Below are 13,889 nucleotides of genomic sequence, written 5' to 3'. Positions count from 1 at the left end.
TTTTTTAATTTTTTACTGGTAAATCGAATAATGATGTATTTTATAATTAGTGGGAACTTGGATTTAATAAAAATAATGTGTATATTTACTTTTTAAAAAAGACTTATTTATTTAATTATTTGAGAGAGAGAGAGAGCACTGGGGGGAGGGGGCAATGATGTAATAAAAATAATGCCTATAGGAAAAGCATATCACAGCATGGAGGTGGGAAACAGTGAAGGAAGGAGCAAACTGGAGTCTGGAAGATCAACGAGAAGGTAGTTCTGAGTACGTGACTAGGGCCCAGGTACCAGCAATAGAGGAGAAAGAGGAAGATACATGATGATTCCCATGTATACATTCCAGGTGACTAAAAAAATCATAGCATCGTTGATTAAGAAATGAGAGAAATAAGACAGGTTGCTGAAAAATGAAGAAAGACTATTTACTAAAATAGAAAAGCCTCATGAGTAAGAGTTTCAAAGGTCTCTGAAAAAAAATCCTTCAATTTCTAGATGATTATTATTGTTATTATTATTTTTATAAAGAGAGAAAGAGAAAGCACCTGCATGGGGAGAGAGGAGCAGAGGGAGACGGAGAGAGAGAATCCACGCTGGGCGTGGAGCCTGATGTGGGGCTGCATCTTACGACCCTGAGATCATGACCTGAGCTGAAATCAAGAGTCAGCACTTAACTGACTGAACCACCCAGGCGCCCCTCTAGATAATTAATTCTTAAAACAAAAAGCAGTATTATATTTTATAAAAGAAACCAACAAGCTCAGGATGGCCAGAGGAAATGTTGCTGATTAGCCTAAGCAGGATAACCATTTCATAAATGTTAAAGAAATGAGAAATAAAAATGTAAAACACTGGCTCACTCTATCTGCTCTGCTTTATGCCAAAGCCTTGACCATACATTTGTTTTTCTCTCAATGGAGTATACTGTAATCTCATCTTATGTTGAGTGTCAATCTGGTATTCTCCTAAAGTAATGGCAAGTTGCATTTCATCTCAACATAGGGCAGGCAGGAGTTCAGTAGGATCAAGCATGCTGCCAGGGCCCTGGAAGGGGACCATTCCGTGATGGAGAGCAGGTATTGGGGTCTGAGAGAGGTGAGGAAAGGAGATTCGGCTGCAGCACTAGCAGGAAGCCCAGCCTGGGAGCCCAGTAGATGGCAGGAAAGACGATGAGCAGGTAGATAGTGCCAGTTAATGTCAAGCCAGAAAAGTGTAGTATCAGCAGGTCAGAGACAAAGAGAATTCCCCAAGCAAGCAGGCAGCCTCAGAAGTCTGCCAGCAGATGGAAGGGGCTCGAATTCCTTGGTGGAGAATGCACTACCTAGATGAGCCATAGTAAAAGTACAGCATGACTTAAATTACAGGTATCAGGTAGGCTGAGACTCGGGCACACAGAGGGAAATAAGGATCCAGCTTCAGAAGAGAAGCACCAAACTTCTGGAATAAGACAGCTATAAATACTGGAGTACAAGGCATTGAAACTCTGCATAAAACAGGAAGATTATCCTGTTTTCAAGGAACCTATCATGTAATGGAAACTCCTACCTAATAGGATCAAGCTGTTTAATCTCCCCAAACCTCCGTTTCCTTGCCTATAACATGGGGACAGTTATATTGCCCTCCAGCTAGCTGTAAGATATATTGTTCAGTGAAAAAGAAAATCACAAAATTATATTTATTCTGTGATTCCATTTATATTAAAAATCTACATCCAAGCTTTCGTGTGAACATATGTACGCACACATACACACAGTCACACGCACACAGGATCTGGAAGGAACCACAGTCCAGCGCTATTAATGGTAACCACGGAGAAGAGAACGGGAGGGGTGACTTCAGTTTTATTATAAACAGTTCTGTTTCTTTAAATATTTTGCAATATGCACCCATTAATATATGACTTCTCAAAGAAAACGCATCTTAAAATCTCTAGCTCGGAGGATTATTGTGAGGTTTCAACAACATCATGTTTGTTCCTGAGGTGTGAAACACAGGGACAGTCACAGACGTAGACCTGCACAAATGACAGTACTTTGCTATTGTCACCGCAGCAGCTGCCGTTAGAGGGGGAGACGGGAGAGGTCCCCAAAATCCTTAAGAACACAGCAAAAGGAAAATAAAGGCAGAGGCACAGTTAGGAGCATAAACAAGCTATATTTAGACATCTGCACGGAGAGGACTGTGAAGTGACTGACGTGTGGTAAGCAGGACGGAGTCCACCTGGGAAAGTTCCATGGCAATGGAGCAGATTGAGCAGAATTCCGAGGGCGGGAAGAGACATGGTTTGCCAGCACTGTGTGGCATGAGAATTATCAGAGTGGGTTGGAGGAGCTAAAGATCTCAGGCTGCCAACACATTGAAGTCCACTTTCGGGTTCAAACCATGTCAGAGCCTTTCTCTTCTGGGATGAAAAAATCCAGCAGGCAGTGAGAGACATCGGATAGAGGTCTTCCAGGGGGCAGGTATAAGGAAGAGAGAGAAATGTGGATGGATTTAGAGAGGTTGCCATCTTTCCCCAGGTGCTCTGGGAAGAACCAGGCCAGCATTGCAGGAGGTTAGCCAACAGGAGAGGAGATGAGTGCCCCAGCTGCTAGAGCACCTTGTACAAGATACCCATTCACTGGGGCTTTGTTTATGTGAGGTCAAAATACTTCATCCAAGTCCACCACGCTTCCATTTCCCTCACGGGGGTGGTAGCTACATGGGACCATGCTGCCCCCAACTGCCTGCTCAGCAGGGAACTTCATGTGTGCCCTAGTGGGCCTCATTGCCAATTCTTTCTGCTTTCTTAGAGCAGCTCTTCTGGGCAAGCCTAACGTGGTGTTGTGGACTGCCTGTTTGTGTCCCTCACAAATTCACATGTTGAATCCCTAACCCCCAATGGGAAGGTAATAGGAGATGAGGCCTTTGGGAGGTAATCAAGCTATGTATCAGAGTTTTTGTAAGAAACAGAACAAAAATATTAGAGAGAGAGAGATGGAAAGAGAGAGAGATTTATTATAGGAAATGGCTCACATTATTGTGGAGGCCAAGTCCATAATCTGCTGTCTAGAAAACCAGGGGAACCTGTGGTATAATTCAGTCTAAGTTCAAAGGCCTGAGAACCAGGAGCACCAATGTCCGAGCGCAGAAGATGGACATGTTGGTTCAGGTGGAGAGTGAATTTGCCCTTTCTCAGCCTTTTTGCTCTATTCAGGCCCTCAAGAGATTTGATGATATTCATTGGCATTGGTGAGACTACTCTTCTTTACTCAGTCTATCAGTTCGAATGCTGGTTTCTTCCAGAAACATCCTCACAGACACACTGAGAAATAATGTTTTACCAGCTATCTGAGCATCCCTTAACCCAATCAAATTAACACATCATAGGGCACAAGGGTAGAGTCCTCGTGTTGAGGTTAGTGCTCTTAGAAGAAGAACCATGAGAGTGCTTATTTCCTCTCTCTCTCGGCCATGTGAGGACACAGCAAGAGACAGCCATTGGCAAACTAGGATGGGGGTTCTCACCAGACACTGAATCTGCTTGCAACTTGATCTAGAACTTCTCAGAACTGCAAGAAATGGCTTTTTGTTGTTTAAGCCACCTGGTCCCTGGTAATTTGTTACTGCAGCCCCAGCATACTAGGATGTGGCGAGTATGGGTTTCTGTTCCTGATCATTCACAAGGGTCTTTGAGTTTGTACCACCATCTTCAGGACCACTGACCAAGCTTTTGTGACCTACCACCTAGGACACCAGCACAATCACTAGCAAACTTATAGTCAAGGCTCCCTGGTTCTCCTAAGCCTATCCAAAATGTTGCTCCCTTTCTTGGTCATCAGAGAGCCCTTCTGAGAAATGAGCTCATGCAGCTTTTTATTCACACTTTCTTCCTTGGACCACAGGCTGTCCCATGGCTTTCTTTCCCCCAGACTCTCCCATCTTACCCTCATGACTTCTCACTTTGCAGTTTCCAGGTCACTGGCAGCTTCTCCCTGTGTCAGCACACTGAGCTTCTCATGCAATGTGCATCTCAGGGGTGCCCATTCATCCATAGGATCCACACTGGGTCACTCCACTGGCTGGTGCTAGGTGCATTCCTCAGTACACTGAGCTTCTCTTGGCCAACAGCAGCATAGTCATTGAGAACCCATCCCAGCAGACTGCCCAGCACTCTTTGAAGCCAGGCTTTGACTTTTTCTACCTCACTGTACCAACGCCCATCAAGCCCTCATGTAGGGCTTAGGAAGAAGATGAGTGGAAAGGTGGAAAAATGCCTATGAGAGCAGGGATTCTGCAGTCCCAATCTCAGGTCATGTAAACCAAGACTCAGCACAATCTGTGAGGCAAGAAACCCTCAAGATGAGGATACACAGCTGAGGCCAGCCAGACACGCCACAGACTAATAACATGGGAAGGAAGCAAGTATGCACCAAGCAGTGACTTACAGGGAAGCTTAGGGCATGAGAATGGGACCCCAGAGGCAGGGCTTTGGTGAGAAGGAAGGTGATTTGGGCTTCTGTACTATTACATCCTAATTAAAGAAAGTTAATTTCCTTAATGTCGGCTCTCTCATGCCTGACACTGAGGAATACGGGGCCCTGTAGCGCTTTGCTTGGTCTGCCATAACAAAATACCCACTGAGTGACTGAAACAATAGAAATTTACCTTCTCACAGTTCTGGAGGCTGGAAGTCCAAAATCAAGATGCCAGCAATGGGTTTCATTGTGTGTGTGTGTGTGTGCGTGTGTGTGTGTGTGTGTGTGTGTGAAAACCTTGTATTCTTCATGATTCAAGCTTATTTCTAGAAGATGTAGCATTTTTATTAATGCTTTGGATTAGCCTTTGAGCTGTATTAAAAGATGGAGGGATGAACTTGTTACTTTACTAAAGTTCAACAAAGCAGATTCAAGTCAAAGATTAAATCATAGGTATTTCTCATCACACCAGAAACTGACTTCCAGTAACAGGTGCTGGAGGCAGACCTCTGACAGGCAACTGCCTCAGGTCAGGAAGGGGGAAGAGCATACCTGGAGGGCAGAGGACCTGGAAGTTTCCACAGCCTGATTCTACCCATTTGCTAAATAAACCCCCCTAGAAAACAAGGTCGATGAATTACAATATTGCCCAGGTCTCCTACTTGGGTCTTCCTAACCATCTCACAAAGTAAATTACTACCCTGAATATAGAGTATGCAATTTGGGTCAGACAAGCAAATTCTAGATCAATCAGGGTTTCAGACCACTCCCATTGGAAGAATCTAGGACCCCAATCTCCATTTGGAACATTCCTTGTCATCCCTACAGAACAAGAGCCCAGATGCATGATTTAGAGAGATAAAACAAAACAAAAGAACCTATGGCATAAAGGGAAGCAACTGCAGACCACAGATTAAGCATGCTGCCAAGGGCTGTCAACAGCCTCAATGTGAAGGTCCTACCCCTCTTTCCACTAGTAAGCAGTGGGAACACTATGGGCTGGAGTCCTAGCCCAGATCTGCCCCTCTCTAGGTTCAGAAAAGCTTGAGTCCTGGTTAGCAGCCCTACTGTCACATGTTGTAAGTATCCAAAAGATGTAAATAATAAATAAGACTGCATGGTTTTGAAGGTAGATGCAACGTACTTCCTGGTTTGCAGTATGGAGAAAATGATCACCCATCACTGGGTGCCAGAAACTGCAATCATCCACACAGTGCTATAGCATGCAATGTCAGCTCAGAAAGCAGCTCCCTCTCCTTAGTCGCAGACAGACGGGTAATGGTAGCACAAGGGTTTATTAAGCTGGGCCCATGGTGCTTTTGATGTATAAAGCCCGGACGTTCTGCCAATTCTTCTTGAGCATTGACACCAGGAAAGTGACAGCTAAGTGGATGTTGTACACAAGCTCATCATCTGTCATCTTCACGTGGCCAACAACCATTGCCAAACGCAGCACCTTCTTCATCTGGAATCTGATCGTGGACTTCACTTCATCTACTTTGGCCACCATCTTCTCATTGTCGGTCAGCAAGGAAGGGAACTTGCCAGCCTTATTCAGGCCCAGGCCCAGGATTCGTGGGATCTGCTTAATCAGAGATTCTGAAGCCAAAAAACCAGCATACTTCTTGGCCAACTTCTTGACTAATTTTTTATTCTTGTTGAGTTTTTTCAGCGCCTCGATGTCCATGTAGGCAAAATCCACAGTTTGGCCTCATCACAGTGCTGCTGGTCTCCCAAAACACATATGGGGAACTTGGGGTGAGGAGTGCACTTAAGCCTGACAGTGTCCAAGAAGCATTTGTCCTTCTGAGCGTCCTAGTTCTTCAAGCTGATCTGCAGCTCCACCATATCCAAAAACTTCTGGCGTTTGCACTGGTTGCATGCAGGACTTCCCACACTGCCTTGTACACGGTGTCATAGGAGACTTTGCTGCTCATGGTACCACACGCCATAACGATGGGAAAAGAGACAACACAGGTTTCATTCTGAGACCTCTTCTCTTGGCTCATTCAAAGCCATCATCTAGCTGCATGCTCCCATGGCCTTTCCTTCGTGTGTACCCAGAGAGAGGGAAAGAGGGACCAAGCACAGGTGTCTTTTCTTATAAAGGCACTGATCCTGTTGGATCAGGGTCTACCCCTATAACCCCATTTAACCCTAATTTTGTTCCTTAAAAGCACCATCTCCAAATACAACCACACTGGGCATTAGGACTTCAAGGTATGAATTTGGGAAAGATGCCGGGGGACACAAACATTCAGTTCATAATAGGCCCCTAAATAGGATGGGCTTTCCCAGGAACTTATAAGCAATATTTGAGGATGCCTATAGGAAATTTAGAACTCTGGTTTGATTATTAACATAATATATAATATTTGCTTTAATAATACAATGATTAGACTTTCCATGGAATATAAGGGAAAAGAAGACAGACCATTCAGGTGGGGACACTTTCCTTAGGAAAAGGAATTAGCATGAAAGGGATTGGATAATACTTCCTGTAGAACAGAAGTCAGAAGAGGGATCAAGTGTTGGAAGTGTGAAGTTTGGGGGGAAAATGGAGAGGTGCTGCCAGGGAGCTGAGAGAATCCTGTGCAATGCAAGATGTTCTACTCCGCAACTCTTTCCTCATAAGATCACAAGTCTGTTTGGATTTCTTATGAAACACAATGAAAGGATAAGCCAGCAATTGTTTAGGAAAGTACCACCCTTACAGGAGGTAGAGAGCAATGTGTGGCTGTGTTTTAGATTGTCATGACAACCGCAGAGCACCATTTATAGGCTTAATGTCCATAATGCAAGGGATGGTCCCACAGATTGAAGAATAGTGTTATCCAAACATCAATCAGTTTAGTCTAAATTTACCTAAGTCTCTGAGGAGTACCTGAGGCCCTGGGTCACAGTTATTTGTCTATTCATCTACTCATACATACATTTATTAAATTCCTACTAAGTATAGAAAAGCTGGGATAAACCAACATGAGTAATACATGGAGCTTGCTCTCAGGGAACTCATATTCTACATGCACAATTAAATATGATGTTCTATGATATGCTCTGTAGTAGTTGTATAAGTAGAGCAACAAGACAGTGATTACTTCAAACTGGGTAAGAATAAAGAGAAGAGCATCAGAGAAAAATATATTCAAAGCTAGGATAGAAAGAATGATTCGAATACCAGCAAGTTACCATTGCAGAAGTGAGGGAGAAGGCAATTCAGCTGGAAGGAGCAAGCAACACAAAGACATGGAGGCATGAAAGGATATGGTGTGTGTCATGTAGCACAGGATATGAAACGTAATTTTGGTAGGTGAGACTGGAAAGACAGGTTGTGAAGAATTGTGAAAATCCTTGCTAGTCATTCTAAGAAGTTGGATTTCAATCTGTAGGAAAGGGAGACCTATCAAAGAATCCAATCCAGAGAAACGACATAATTATTTAGGACTTAAAAAACAGCTCACAACAGGGAAGGGAATAAAAAGAGGAAGACTATTTGAGGACATTGCATAGTGCAGAGGAGAAAAGATAAAGACAGTGGGAAAGGAGAAAGTAGAATCCAGCAAATAGAGATAGGATTTCAGAGCTGAAGTCGACACACTCCCTGTACTGTTGGGAAGTTAATTAAAAACAGTCGGGGTGGTTTTACCAGGTTTCTGTGACACCAGTTAAAAGTACAATTTAGTGAAATGACTCTTTCCAATATTGGCATTTTATGGACTTAAAGAAGACCAAATGGGAAAAGAAAAACAGAAAGCAATTTATTGTGACAAAAACTACATGATCTTGTGTTAATTATGGATAAATCTATATTTACTTAATCAGCTATGAGCTTACCCTTCTACGTTTCCCTGAAGAACTGTTCGTGTAAAATCATCTACCGTGTTCCCAACATGCCAGTGGGCTTTAGAGATAAGTTCTCTCTCAAGGTAAGGAGTTTTCAACACACAGTGATACCTCTGAAATTTCTTTCTCTAGCAATTTGGTCTTCCACTGACTTGTTATTTTGTTTTCCTATAATCAGGACATTGCCCATCTGTCCAATAACGCTTTAGCCTGAACAATATGGATGGGACGGGTGACAAGGGAAAAAGCCAGCCGTATGATATTGCTGCTGCTTTAATCTTTACAAAGCTTAAATATGAGGGTCTCAATGTCCCCAGTAATCTTAACTCACAGAATGGACTATCAGACTTTTCCCAGACAGGAAGTGACCTTGCTTTTCCTCCTTTCGATGCACCACTGTTCACTTGAAAATTTGGGAAAGGTCATTGGACTGGGTTCTAGCATTGGCTCTGTGTTCACTAACTTCCAAGAACGCTGACCAGATTCTCAAAATCTACTCGGCTTATTAGAGATGCTGTTGCCCTTTGGGGCCAGCTAATTCAGCATGTCACGTCGAGGCAAAGGATTTCCAGACTTGTTGGATTATGGCTTCTGGCAATGGGTGCCGCTGGCTCTGTTGCTGTTTTGATTCCCTGTTGTTTCTGAACTTTCAGAAAGGAAGTCAGTGGGAGTCAAACATATTTGGTTTTTATTACGCCATTTCCATATAATCTTACTCTATAATTGTTTAAATACAATGCTCATGTTATTAAAGAAGAAAATAAACACAATTCGATTGTGGTTGTATATAATTACATTTAGAGTCGTAACTGATAACACGGAAGAGTTTCAACTTCAATACTTTCCAGTTAGGCAAAAGGCAAGGTAATTATATTAATGTTATATTGTGTAATTCTAGAATTTTGCAACTGGGATTTTACTTCCTTTAGTCCAGGAATGTTTCTTACCTACGCAAGTATCTCATGCATGCCATTAAATGCATGCTAGTGTCCTTAAGCACTTACCTAGTCCAGGGTTACAAAACAATAAGCCGTCTTTACAATGACTAGCCTTTATTGAGAACTTACTATGTGCTAGTTATAGTGTTGAGTGCTTTAAATGTATTAACTCATGTAATCTTCACGCCTGTAAGGGTGCTACCGTCATTACTCTTCCTACTGTTCCAATAAGCTACAGATGCAAGGAAACTTTTCCAAGGTAACAAAGCTCATAGGTAGGAGAACTGGGGTTCTTATTCCAGAGTCTGTACCCTTAACCACCAAGGAAAGATTTTTGTCGTTGTTTAAAATATGTACACACATAGGAGAAAGTCATGAAGAGTCATATCGGCATTTTCCAGAGCTGGAATTTCACGTGGTTTTAATGGTATTTTTAAATTTTTTTTTATTTTGAGATGTCTAAATCTTTCTACAACAGAAGTGTTGTAGAAAGACTACTATGCAGACTTCCCATATAGTCTTTGCCATGCTTCTCCTAATGTTAATATCCTACATAATCTGAATACAATTTTTGAAACCAGGAAATTAATATTGGTACATACTATAAGCTAAAGTACAGACCTTATTCAGATTTCACCAATTTTTCCACTGATGTCCTTTTTCTGTTCCAGGACCCAAACCAGGATCCTACATTGCATTTAATCATCATGTTTTCTTAGTTTTCTCCAATCTGTGACAGTTCCCCAGCCTTAACTTTCCTGACCTTGACACTTTTGAAGACTGCTGGTCAATGGTTTGGCAGAATGTTTGTCGATTTGGGTTTTACTAATATTTTCTCATAATTAAACTGAAGTTATGCATTTTGGGCAAGGCTATCACAGAATTGGTATCCTCTGCATCATAATATAGTATACCTGATGTTGAAAGATCTTAATTATGATGATATTAACATTAATAATTTTAAGTTGGTGTTTGCTAATTTTCTCCCTGTTTTCCTTTTGTATTTAATAAATATATTGTGTAAGACCTTTTGAAATTATGCACATGCCCTGCTTCTCCTAAAACTTTTACCTGCTAATTTAGCAACCATCCATGGATTGTGCCTACAATTACTACTGTGGGGATTACCTAATAAAGTTTGTATTTCCTTTGCCTCTTCTATGTTGATGAATTGGAATTCTTCTGTAAGAAAGAGTTACCTCTCTTCTCCCCCATTTTTCTACTTGTCTGATTATTTATTTATATCAATATGGGCTTGTAAATATTCATTTTATTCTATTGGTTATAAATCAATACTCTCATCTATTTTGTTCCAGGTTTGGCCACCAGGAGCTCCTTTAGTGTGAGTCCTGTCCTTTCAACATAATCCATTCTTTTTCAATCACTTCCTTATTTTCTGGTACAAAAAGATATTCTAAGATCTTGTATTTTCCCTAACCCAGTATGGGAATCAACTATTTCTCCAGAGACCGGTTTTTTTTTAGTTGGAGAATGATATTTAGAAACCAAGGTCTGGGCACTAGGTATGCTCATTGCTACTGGGTTTGCCTTTCTTCTAGGCACACTCAGTGGACATGTTAAAAAATCTATGTATGTACAGTCAACCACATATACACACACATCTATATTTATCTCTGTAACTATCTGTAAAACTATATTAAAAACCACAGGTTCATACTGATGACTCCGATTTCAATTCAACACCACAGCGTTCATTTTAGCCTTTTCCTATTCCTCATTTGTAACATTTTTTTTCCGACCGTAAGAAATGTGGTTTTAATTATCTACAATATGTTTTACTTATTTGTGCAATCCTAGTACACCCAAAAAGCAGTCTCAGAATTGCTAAGCCATATTGCTACAAGAAAAAAATAATTACTAATGAGAAGACAGCATGTGTATACAATTCTTTTGGTCTTTTGCTTTAAAAATACTATTTTCCAAAATAGGTTAGTTCTTTTCTTCCCCACCCCATTATTTTTTCATTATTTACATTTCCTCATATTTAACAATAAACATATATTATTTCATACATTTTTAAGACAATATTCTCTGGGGTCTGTAGAATGGCTAGAGGATAGAAACTGTAGTGAACAAAATAAAGTATGAAGGTGAAAACAAATATAAGTTTCCTAAAATAATACTATTATCTTTACCACTTTGGTAACACGGGCTTACAAACATTTTTATTGGGTTCTGCCACTGGGTTTGTGGACTTTTGCCTCAAGGTGCTCTGAAGCTCCAGCCCCAGCCCCTCCTGCCGCTGCTCAGCTGTCACGTGGCTCGTTATCCCCCTTTACCCGCACTTAAGATAGGCACATCATTTCAAGTCCAGGAAAAGGTTCAGGACATTTAAGAATCATTAAAAAAGAAATCAAGAGAGTACCTTCACTGATATTTTTTGTAAAGAAATCAAGTCAACAACATCTTTTGTGTCCTTCATAAAAGTATATTCCAGGAAGATTTGGGAAACATCGTGAACCATTATGTTTACGCTGATAAATTTACACTCTTGGAAACATAATGATATATATATTTGATTACTCATAATGCAGATATGACATTGTCCTAGAAAAGAAATTAGGAAACTTCCAATAAACGGACCATTTCCTTTGCATGGAGATGAATCACCCTCCGACACTCATTATGGCAGTAAAACAGAACAGTTCTAGACTTGCAAGTCAAAACCCTTTTCCCATTAAAAGTAATCACTCATTAAAATGTGAAAATAACAAGTCTGGTCTTCAGGAACTCCCTGAATCTAAAAGCAGGGGACTGCCTGCACTTCAATTTATTCCAATTTCGTGTTTGTTTCATTTGCATCTCAATTCTGTCCAATGCATTCCTGGAAATCAGGTTAAAAGCAAATCACATTTTGGGGCTTTAGATATTTGAGGCTTTATTTTTTATGTAGAATCCAAAGAAATCATATATATGCCCAAGAGTATGTCACGGAAGCAAAAATATAATAAGAATAAAACTTTTATCAAAATATACTTGTCAAATAACATTCTAAGTCTTAAAAAATGGTCTCAAGTGTGTGTTATACAATGTTTATGCATAGGCCCCAGTGTACTAAAAATGCACATAGAAAATGAAAGCTTCACTTGTATTGTTAAAAAGGAATAAAACTAAAATCAGTATATTGGCTTTAACACTGGTCGTATTTATAATTAATACACTTCTGGTTGATTTAGAATTTAGAACATCTGAAATTAGAAGAAAGCAGGTGGGGGATAATTTGGATTGCTCACTTTATTTTAAATAGCTGTTCAGAAAGTTTGATGTTTTTCTCTCCCCTTTCCCCTCTCCCCTTACCCCGTTTCCTTCTTCTCCCTCCCCACTCCCCTTTCCCTTTTCCTCTGCCACATCACCCTCTTCATTAATATGTCCATAGCAAACAGAGGCAACAAATCTCTTGCACTAACTTCTTTCCTTGGGGAGGAGGGTGGGTGAAATTTACTGTCATTTTTTTGACATTTCAATTTTTTGAAATTTTTTTCCCCAGCTCTATTAAGCTACAATTGACATATAAAATTGTAAGATTTTTAAAGTATACATTGTGGTGGTTTGTTATACATTGTGAAAGTATTCACCCCATCTAGTTAATTTTAACACATTTATCAACTCACATATCTTTTTTTTTTTATGAAAACACTTCCCACACTTAAGTTTTACTCTCTTAACAAATTTCAATTATACAATACAGTGTTATCAACTATTGTAACCATATTGTACATCAGATCCTCAGATCTTATTCATCTTATAGCTGAAAGTTTGTATCCTTTTACCAGCCTCTTTTTATTTTCCCCATCCCCCGGTCCCTGACAACCACTTTTCTACTTCTGTTTCTATGACTTTGACCTCTTTTTAGATTTCACATATAAGTGATACCATGCAGTATTTGTCTTTCTCTGTCTGACTTATGTCACTTAGCACAATGTCCATATTGTCACAAATGGTAGGATTTCCTTCTTTCTCATGGCTGAATAATACTTTGTTATATGTATTATATATATATGTGCATATTACACATACACACACACATCTTCTTTATCCATTCATCCCCATGGACACTGTTCAGGGGCACTTAGTTGTTTCCAGAATAAAATCTTTACATCTGATTTTGTGTTTTGAATTTCCTATTTCACCATAGAAGAATAAAAGGAAATAAAATGAAAACTTTGTCAATAAAACACACTGCTTATTATAATTTTTTAAATTTTACATATTTTTTCATACAAGACAGTCTATAAGAATCAAATTGCTGATATTTGATTTCTATATTTCATATATTTTACACAGACTATTTCAACACAGAATATTTGAAACTGGTAGTTTCTTATTGAGATTTTGACAATTATTTTCGTATTGATTCATTATTTTATATTGAGAAACCGAAAGCCTATAAAGATTGAAGAACTAATCCAAAGTCATATATTTCTATTACAGTAATAAATAATATTAAAATATTAAATATTAGATTTACAAGAATATAAAGATATTGCATATTCAGAAAATAAACAAATATTACATTAACTATTTTTTCTTAGACAATATTTTAATTGAAATATAATTCACATACCATATAATTTACTCATTTAAATTATACAATTCATTGGGTTTTCATATATTCACAGAGTTAAGCAACC

General features: G+C 39.7%; 1 pseudogene; it reads right to left on the bottom strand.

The window, feature by feature from the left end:
• Positions 1 to 1,758: 1,758 nt before the first annotated feature.
• LOC145720153 (large ribosomal subunit protein uL1 pseudogene) lies at positions 1,759 to 12,522 on the bottom strand (annotated as a pseudogene).
• Between the last annotated feature and the right edge of the window lie 1,367 nt (positions 12,523 to 13,889).

Source organism: Leptonychotes weddellii, chromosome 2 (assembly GCF_054177405.1).
Source record: "Leptonychotes weddellii isolate Sample4059 chromosome 2, ASM5417740v2, whole genome shotgun sequence".
In the NCBI taxonomy this organism is placed as follows: domain Eukaryota; kingdom Metazoa; phylum Chordata; class Mammalia; order Carnivora; family Phocidae; genus Leptonychotes; species Leptonychotes weddellii.
The sequence above is the reverse complement of the archived record's forward strand: the minus strand, read 5'-3'. Positions and strand labels throughout refer to the sequence as shown.